Below are 10,522 nucleotides of genomic sequence, written 5' to 3' on the forward strand. Positions count from 1 at the left end.
TTAATGATAACCCTAAAGAATCACAGAGCAGCCAATAAGGGTGAGATAAACCATGTTTTATCCCTGCATTGAAATGAATGTTAGTATGTCTCAGAGCTGGTCCAGACTTAGTTCTGTTAATGCTGGCAGTTAGAAGGTATATCTATGTGGAGCTGTATCAGGGGAAGATTATTACACAGCTTAGCCTTACTCTTTCGAATCCCTAATGGATTTTTGAAATTAGTGGAGCTAGAAAGATAGTTGTAAATATAAATTAAAAGGCAATTATAAATGTACAAGGCCAATTCAGTTCCTGCTATATCTCTGAGGTCTTTATGGAGATACACCTCAGATTAGTTTTTCCTTTATAGCTTATTTTTGCATTCATGGAGAATGAGGCTTGCAAAATGCTTTGGAGTTGTCAAATTGACTGGAATTCTTGCACCTTCTTACCGTCATTTCCTATGGTATTTATCTTCCTAAGAGATGAGTCGCTCCTACAAGCTTCTCTAGCTCTAGGGCTTTGTATGTTATATATAAGGGAGTTTTGTATCCCATTCCTTAAAGGGCTGCAAACATCTCACAAAAACATGTTGAGAGTATTGGTCACCTGGTACTAGACCTGTATTTTGTAGTAACTTTATAGGGCATTACCCCTTCATATTGTTAGCTTTGTTCTCTGCCTCCCTCTCCAACTTTCTCCTGCTTTTCCATTTTAATCTTTTCCCCTTAACATCATTTTTGTACTGTAGTTCTAGCTCTGTCTCAGCCTTGCTGTTTGCTTTGCMATTATCTTACTTTAGCAGAACATGTATCTGTTTCTGTCTGAGCCTGAGTCAGACCCATATGATGATAATGTCTGTGACAAGTCAGCCACCCCTAGTCTCAGCTCTCAACTGGATGTAACTGGAGTGATATTTTGCTTGCTTTACTAATTCCAGGTGGTGCTAAGAACAGAGATAAGGAATAAAAGCAGAGATGAGGAATAAAGCACACAACGGAATCTGTGTTAAAACAGAAGTACTTGCGTGGTGTAACTGCTGTGTTTCATGAAAGCTCTGATTTTTCAAATAAGATGTTCATTTAAGTAGGAGAGGCTTGTGTAGAGGATTACACCATGGTCTGTTTAATCAGTAGAGGCCAGCAGAAGGATTCTCTGGTCTGCTGCTTTCCTTCTTTGGGTTATTCTTGCTTTGTTGAGAAATTCCAGGTATAACAGACGTACAAATGCAGTATGATGGGTTGGCACCTGTTGTCTGCCGGCACATTCAGGTTATTAGAGGCAATCTGCTAATGATGCCCCTTGTTGCCCATGATCATCACTCCCTTGGTGTTTAACTTTTTTGTACCTGGTGATCTTCACTAGCAGGCCAAGCTGGGGTTGACCTTCCAGAAGGAAGGAAAGGCTCTCAAAGTCAGGATGTCCATGTCCTTGACCCATTATAGCTGGTGTGATGCCCAAATTCCATGGACACTAGGCAAGTATGAAGAGTGAGGATCATTTCAGGAAAATGGGGTTTTATTTTCAGTCTCTTCTCAACACAGGAAAATTGCAGTAACATGAGTCCTTCTGAGTGACGACATAGCCCTCTGATGTGCTCATGGGCTGAGTACCAAGTTCCTGCTCAGGAGCTTTGTAATAGCTGGAACAGCAGGTAAGGGCATGAACTATTCCCTTAACTCTTCATCTGGATCAGAAGTTTTGCAAAGATCAGCACCGTGATACCAATCAATTCTGGTACTTTCAGCTGCAGTCTTCATTATTGGCTTAACAGGTGAAACATCCAGTATGAAATACCAGGCTCTTTGAGCCATGGGTTCACATACTAGCAGTTTGACTCGCCGTTGTTATTCTAAGCTGGATCCTGCTGTTTTCCTCTGAATAATCTTTCAGAGGAGAACTCAGTCATGCTTCTTTCCATTTGTTGCTTTAGGCGGATGAGCTTCTCTGTATCCTTGGCTAGTGTTTCTGGTTATAAAACAACCAAGTGCATTGCATGCTGTGCAATGATGAGATCATGCTGGCACACTTCGTAATATGTGTATACCATGTGTCACACTCAGGTGTTTGGTTTCCTGTTGTTGCCACCCCAGATGCGCTGTATTGGATGCTTGCAAGGGTGAAGGGTTTGCTTTGGGTAGAAGAGGTGGCACGTGACTTGAGAGCGAGCAGAATATTGCAGCTCTGTGCTTGCTAGTTGGTGGCTGGTTCATGCAGGCCAATCCCAGGTGCTTTGCAGAGTAAGCTGTTGCCCACCATATGTTCAAGGGGGAACTTGCACAGCCTGTGAACCTCAGACAACCTGTTGTCTCCCAGCAGGCTTCTGTTTTCTCAGCTTTCCTATATCTGCTGGGTTATTTCTCATGGGCTCTATCTCCGCAGGAGGCTGCACGTGTTGTGGCTTACAGAGATGCCTGACCCCATGCACATCAGTCACCCAGATAAAAGCCCCTCGGCCTGTACCTGATAGAGTAGACATAAGCTGATGCACTGACCTGGGGAGAAGGGGCAGAGCTCACCTAATGCCCCAGGCCCACACACTACAATGGGGAGAGAGTGCTGTGATACTAAATTGCTTTTCTTTTCCAAGAGGTTATTTTTCACTCATTTTACTTTTTTCTCTCTATTTTTATACTATACTTACTCTTGCTGTCCCTTATCTCTGATAGCAGACATCTGGGCAGGAGTCTGTTAAGGCAATGCTGCTGAAGCCAACTTTTTGCTCAGCTGAATCCTTGCTTTTATTTTCTTTGCCTTTGAGGCCTAACCACTCTGAATTTTTGTGTCACTTACACTCTGATTGGGACACCTGTCCTAGAGAAAGGAAAAAAAAAACATGATCACAGTCAACAAAATGCTGTTTTCCTTTCGCAACAGTACAACAGTCTCACRAATGGCATGCAAAATCTTATAATTTCTCTTGAAAAGCCATCACAACACATTCTGTCTCATCCTGACATCCCAAAGACCATAGACTGCTTGACATTTGATACATTTTGGCAGCCTGTTTAGCTTGGCCATATTTCTCTGTGTTATTTAAACTTCCATGAAAATACAAGATTGTGAACAAGGCCCAGGAACAAACCAACAGGACAGTTTAATATCTTTTAGTGCTAGAAAATTACTGTCTCTGAAGCGGCTTATCTCCCATCCAGTATCCTTAATTCTCCCATCTAATGATAAGTAGGACATGGCAAATGTCAGTGTATGGTGTCCCTGCATTAAAAATAGAATAAAGCCCAGATTGTCAGGCTCAGCTACTGGACTTCCAGTTTGCTGTCCCCTCTCTGTCATGACCAACACTTGTTTAAGCAGGATGTGGATTTGTAAGGAATTGCTATATCAAACTCTTCTCAGGGAAGCTTTTTGGGGAAGTATCCCTGTGTGTGTACCTGAACATCTGCAAAAGTCCCAGGGCATAGTTTAATAGTTAAAGAGAGGCTGGATATCTCAAACTCCTCAGAAACGAGTATTTTGTGGAAAACCTTCAGAGCTTTGTTTACTCCAGTATTGCATAATTATCATAATTGGGACTTTGTAACAGAGGTTGTGTGAAACAGCAGAGGAAAAGCCCACTCTTTGGATTAGAAACAAACACTGGAAATTTGAAAAAAAAGAAATAAGCAGTGATAAACAGCTAGGGATGTACTGGTGTTTGTTTAGATGACATTAGGCTCTGCAGTATGTGCTTGGGGGTGTTATGAGAAGTGGGGCCAGATTGGCACTGCAGAAGTGGAGTCCTTCTTCAGGGTGTAGGGACACCCTTAAGGTCATGGAGTCTGCAACGCTCAGGAGAGGTGATTTGCACACTTTGAGGCATGTTTTCAGAGTTTTCTGTAGCTTTGTTAGCAGCTAATTACCTAGCTATGTTAATTATTTCTTAATTTATCTATAAAAAACAAAAAAATAATTTGGGTGGTCAGTAGATTAGGAAGCATTTAAGATCGTGTAAAATCAGCTGAGCAGTACGTTGTTATACATGGCAAAGGATTCTGTCTATGCCTTTATAGTGACTCCATAAGATTTTCCCAAGGTTTTACAGCTTCAATTTGCTGCAGGAGCAAAGTCGAGGCTTGGAGGTGCTTCATCCACGACTGTTGCAGCAGTCCACCCTTGGTAGCATTAAAAATGCCACCGTGGTATTTCTTAGCTGTTTTCAAGACTGCGAGTCAGATCTCCAGAGGCAAACAGCTACGTGTTTGTAGAGCAGGGCCCACCGGGGTGGAGGAGTGTGGTGGGCTCGCGGCTTCATGGGCATGGCCTTGGCACAGGACATCCCAGCACAGGCTGTGTTTTGGGACTGGCAGTTTTGTTTCGAGCGGGCCTGCCTCACTCTGCTCTGCTGGCAAAGCACTCTCCTGGCAGTAAAGACTGTTTTCTTGAGCAAGGCAGAGCTGCTACAGGGATGAATAATTCATAGCATAATCAGCCATGGTGGAAGCTTGTATCGCTTGAGCAGATTTCTTTTTTTTTCCCCTCCTTTTTTTTTTTTGTAAAAAAGTCAGGCTATTGCTGACATAATTTGTTTTGTCTTGAGGATGAATGTAGCTGATTTGCATAGACAGTGATTAATTTAATAACTGCAGGGAATGATGTGATAAAGAAATATTGAACCCTTTACCTCTAGGCACCACTTTGCTACTTGTCTGGGGCTAGTACCAAGCTGGTCCAGCCAAGTGCTGGATCCTGGTTCAGCTTTGCCCACTGACCTGTTGGATGAATCTGTGAAAGTTGCTTCTGTTTTCTCTGCTGATGCCAACTGCTGTGAAATGCTTTGACTGGTGGAAGCACCACAGCAAAGGAATGAGTGCTGAGATGGCCCTCAGTACTTAGAGTGTGTTTGTATGATCCAGCTTGGAGAAGTCTTTGGTGTCGGGAGCATAACAGGACTCTTGTTTTATAAATATTTGTAGTGAATTTATTATTCTTGGTGCTACCTTTATTTTCAGGTCGGGACTTCTTTTCTTTCCTCATTAGATTGGAACATGGCAAAGGGTGGCCTGTTTTCTGAGCATTAGGAAGGCTCTGAGGAATGAGCCATGTCTCAGATGACCTAGGAAATCCGTAGCAGTCAGGAAGAGACCCCCTGTCCCAGGACAGCTAGGGCAGCCTCACTCTTTCTGATTATTTTTCTTCATTTCCTTCAATTTATCTTTCCCATCTACTATACAAACACAACTTTAATGGTAGGGTCATATTTCATTTATCTCCTAAATTGGCTTTCAAATAAAATTACCTTTCATAAGATGCCAAAGAAGAGAAAAAAATATCTTTCAAAAAGCCACTGCACCTTTCTATACTCTGAGCAAACTCGTAGGACCATGGAAGCATCAGCAAGTGCAGCAATGAGTGCTGCAAGGCACAAGCCTGGCACCATCCCTCTTTGCTTTCTCTAGCAATATCAAACTCTATCCTCTTTGTTTTCAGCTGGACAGTGGTCTGGCTTCTGCACTTTAAAAATAAATATTTTATTTTGAAGAAATTAGCGTAATTACTTGAAACACTTTCTTATTTCATGCCAATACAAAGATTCTGGTAGCAAGCATGGCTGCATATGGCTGGTAGTGAAATATTTGCTAAGTATGATGGTATTTTTCAATCTCAGATGTTAGTGCTTTTATGGATTGACCATATTGGTTTGTTGTGAGAGTTTCTCTACACAACTTTCAGACAGTATTGATACTGATTCTTACCACTGCTGGTATATGTTCTTACCTTGCACTTTATCTGAAGGTACAGTATGTTTCCTTGTCAGCTGCAGGTCTCTTCTGTAGCACCTTTTTACCACCTGTGATGACCCAAAAGTTTGCACTGGATGTAGGAATAGCTCCACTGCCATGTCTGCCCCCAAGAAAGTGATTTGTGTGTATCCTGCAGGTTGCAGATACTCCTTCGCAAAGGCAGCAGTGGAGAGCATAGGCCTTATTGACTGACTTTTTGGAGGCTGGCATTAATTTCTTTTCTAGCTCCAGGAGTGAACCCTGCTATACTCTGTGTGGCTGCCTCCCTGCTGCTGCCTGCACTTGTGTTTTATATTGACCTGTTCTCTCAGCAGAGGTGGCACTTAGCAAACTGAACTTCTCTGCCTTAACTGTTTTGGTATTCTAAAATGCAAGGTGAGACTTGTAGGAGAGCAAGTAAGAATTTTATTTAGTAAGGTTGAAGCAAGAAGAATGTGAGACTTTCACCGCAAAAATGGAAACGATCAACTAAATACACAATCACTGTGTGTGTGTATGTATGTGTATATATATTTGTGTACATATATATGTGTGTATATAGATATATAGCTAGCTAGCTAGCCAGCTAGATGGCTGTTTTGGTATGTCTAGCTCAGAATGTAAGTCTTGCAGAGTTGAATTGTGAGCTGGAGAGGATTTCACATCCTGTCTACACTTAGAATTGTGACCGAGAGTCAGAGGCATGTTTTCTTCAGTGCCTGTCTCAAGTTATGCAAAATGGAGTTCATCTCTCATGCCTGCGTTGTTTTTTAAACAAAAAAGCTTCTGCCCTGCTTGTGGTTGAGATAGCTTAATATGCATTCCTGGGCTCTTTTGAGAGTAGCAGTCTTTTTGCATCAAATGTCAGGAAAAATTAAGAAGTTAATTATAAATGCCTTTTATGAAACTCATGAAAGCCAAYGCATTCCCTACCAGCATGCTATAGAGAGTTTGCGGAGCACTTGTTGATACATTATTAACACAGTTAACAAGGTGCTTTGTCTGGGCGTGTCTGTAAGAGCAAACATAATCAGGCAAGAATTGGAATAAAAACCAAGATGTGTGTAATGAAGAGAAAGAACAGCAGACCACTTCATGGTCATCCCCACTGGGCACAGGGGGATGGGGCTTTCTGAGCTGTTACTAGGACTTCTCCCTGCAAATATGATCCCATGCCAAGTCATTTTTTTTTCCAATGGAAACAGTGTACAAAGGGTCACAGAAACATTTTACTTGCTCTTGCTAAGTCAGTCTTGTTCTGACAATAACTCATTGACCTCCTCATAAAGTAAGCATCRTGGAACAGGAATTCTCAAATCCAGGCTAAACTTACCAGACCTTTATCTCAAGAAAAGTAGAAAGCAAAACCTTATTGCCAGGTGAACCCTCTCTTGTTGCTCCAGTACCCTGTTATACCCTTTTCAAGTTACCCAACTCTAAGAGACTGGAGCTGATGAAGAGCTTGGACAGAAGATCTCTGGCACCTCTGGCTGCCGTAGCTGAACAAGATCCTGCCTCTAGAGAGAGACCTGCCTGTGTGGCTGGAGCTATTGCTCCCCAGTGAGGGGGTGGAGGTGGGGGAACAGAAAGTTGCAGTGTGCCCTGGTGGGTAAGCCTGCTCCTGTGTGTCAGTGCCAAGCTATGGCCATGGATTATTTTGTGCTTATTCTCCCACCCAGGCAGTTGCCTGGTGCACTAAGGCAAGATGACTGCTGGGTTGGTGTGGTGACATCTTAAACTGCCTCACATGTTTGTTTTGTGAATTTGTTTCACAGCCCCTTCCAGATAGGAACCAGAACTGCTCGGAGGGATGATTTAACTCATGTTGTCTTTCATTATCATGTCAGAGGAGAAGGAAGATAAGTAAGTGTGAGACGATTCCTTGAGCATTCATTTAAAGTGCCTTGATTGTTCCATTGATCTAACACCTCACACTTTGATACATTTCTACATTTCCGTATTTGATTTGGAATAATAAAAATGACCTCTATTACTACTGCTGTTGCCATGAACAGACTGATAAAATCTTGGAGAAGTGATGTAGCTGATTAGTTTGCAATGCAAAAGGTTACTGAAATCAGGTTTTATGACCTGTATTATGGTCCTACTTTATTTTTGTTCTTCTTGCTTGCTGGAGATTGTACAAATACACTACAGATCATAAGAATTTATCATTAGCACCCTTCCAGACAAATGAGCTTCCTGGATTCTTGATGGGGAGGAGTGGCAGGATATTTGCGAGTCCAGGCCCTTCCTCTAAGCACCATTAGAGTGAAGATCTTCAGAAAGATCTGAGCCTGAGCTGTGAGCTCAACAGTCTTTCTGCACTGCATGTTGCTTTATGAAGGAATGGGACACATGCTTGCTCTCGGTTGCCCAGGCTGGATGGGCTTTGGTAGTTCTGAGAGCTCAAGTGACTTGTGTTGCAGTTTACTGATATCCAGCAGTCTCTGCACATGGCTTTGTGCTCTCTTTGGCCTGAGTGTGAATATTCATGTCATTGTGTGTTTTGTCCGCAGTGGTAAATGAGGTCACTGTATCAGCTCTGTGTTGAGTAGAAAGGGTAGACTTGGCTTTTACTCCATTTGGAGAAATTCTTGGCATTTCTTATAACTCCCAGATCTCTGTGGGTGGCCCATGTCCTACTTAGCTTTGGGTTGGGTTGTTAGGTCACTAGCCATGCTGTTCCAAAGCATTCTGAAACCGAATTAAACAGCGACAAATTACAATCTTTCTCTCTTGGCTTTTGTTGCCGCTGCTACAGCCACTTCTGTTCTTGCCACTCCATCCCCTTCTGTATGTGCCAGGCCTTTCCTCTAGGTGTTCCTTAAGCCTCTGGGGGACATTGGGTTAGTGGCATCCTTCCTCTACCAAACCTTGGCTGCTGACCTTATCTGGCATGGTTGCTCCTGTTTCTTTGGAGCTGTTAAGCTTTAGGCATCATAACCCTGTGAACTGAGTAATCTCCTGTATAATATAATCTATCCTAGAAATTTCATAATTTCTTCTGCTCCTTCAGATCTGTGCTACAGATCTTTGCATAGATCAATGTAATTTTTTTATGGAGAAGATCAAGCTACTACTCTAGTTTTCTTCAAAAAGCTGTGACCAATATCCTGTGATCTTCTTGTCAGTCATAAACTTTATAGCTGAAATCCATGTTTGGTCATATTGTTTATGTCCTTTTTAGTGGGTTACAAACACTATCTCAGCTGGAGGCAATTATTATCTGAGATGTACCCAAGTAGAACATAATTATACTTGTCACTAAGTGGCACTGTATAAATTGCTCTTTAATCGCTACACATAAAATCAGCAGCTACTGGTCATTTTTCTGTGAAGATAAAGAGTTCCAGTATTAGCTTAATCACTTTGGCATCCGCCTTCACCTAAATTCTCCTTTGTTCCTTTTAGTGCTTAAGATGTAATTTTCTGTGATGAAACCTTTTAAAAATATTGGGCATTTGTCCTGAAAACCCTCTATTGGCCTTAAATATGTTGGTACAGAGTTTAATGTTAAAAACACGAGGAATAATATAGAAGATATTTCCTTCAAGGACTGCTGTCAAGATAATTATTGAATATCTTTTAGGGCCAAACCCTCTCTTCTGGCTGGTAGGCTCATACAAGAGGGGCCATAACAGGGAGGAATGCAGACCTTTATCAAGACCTTTATTTAGTTGGGCTATGCGATTATTTAGTTAGTGTGGGGTTAATAACTGCATTTGAACACTATTAATATAGATGCAGTTCAGCCCTCTTAATCCTTGATGAGCTAGGAATGACCAGAGGGGAGGAAAAATATGATCATTGGGTGCATGTGCACCTCAGTGCAAACATGTTTATCGTATCTGTGAACATCTGGTAGCCAGGCCTTGGACCAGATTGCTTCCTTTGGCTGATTTCCCATCCCTTGGCTGATGATGGGGTGGGCTGACGTCTATTCTGCTCGTTGCTGCAGTGAGGCACTGGTGGGCATGCTAGTGGGTGCACCTGCTGCCTTGCCGGTTGGCTCCAAGGATTCTGCCGCAGCCAGACTGAGCATTCCTTGCCCAGAAGCATCTTGCATGCTTTCCACCTCAGTGGTTATGGATCATGAAGCTCAATTGTTTAGTGCTGGGTCAAAATCCAGATGTGGAGAGAAAATTTGATGGGAGAGGGTATTACTGGAGAATTACTGGAGGACTAAGTGTGCTTTTACAGAGAAAGGAGCTCTCTTCCCCCTTTTTGCMGTGCAAAGCGGACAGGACAGATCAGTTCTACAGAGGCTGCTGGAGCGAGACACTTATTTTCCTTTAGGCTTCTGCCTCACTTTCTGTTGCTGACACAAGATACCCTTTGGCAAAGAAGCTGGGAGGAAAAGCCAGGGCTAGCGGCCAGCCTGCCCTGGTTTTACATTCCAGGACTGTAATTCCTGAAGCAGTTTATGCCATGAAGTGTGGACAGAGTGTTCAAAATAACATAAGGAACATTTCCAGTTAGAGAAAACCTCAGCAGAGTGCTTATGTGAAGCCTTTTTTGTCTCCTTTTGTGAGCAAGTCCTGCAGCTGGAGCAAGCCTTCCTTGGTCCAGTCAAAATGCTGCTGCTCTGGCCCAGGGTGCAGGCATTAAAGTTAGTGTTATTAATTCGAGGTGTCTGTTACTATGTTTTATAATGAAAATACAAGTGCAACTGGAATGCAACATTTCAAATGCCTTGCAGTCTGAGAGCCTTCCATCCCTGGATTTGATTTAGGTCCATACTGATGGCACTTTTTTGCCACCTTTTCCAAAAAATTGCCATGCCACTGAGTAAATTTTGTGTCTAAAAGACCCAAACAGC

The sequence above is a fragment of the Rhea americana genome, unplaced genomic scaffold, assembly GCF_003343005.1.
Source record: "Rhea americana isolate MKP2758 unplaced genomic scaffold, rheAme1 scaffold_138, whole genome shotgun sequence".
NCBI classification, from domain to species: domain Eukaryota; kingdom Metazoa; phylum Chordata; class Aves; order Rheiformes; family Rheidae; genus Rhea; species Rhea americana.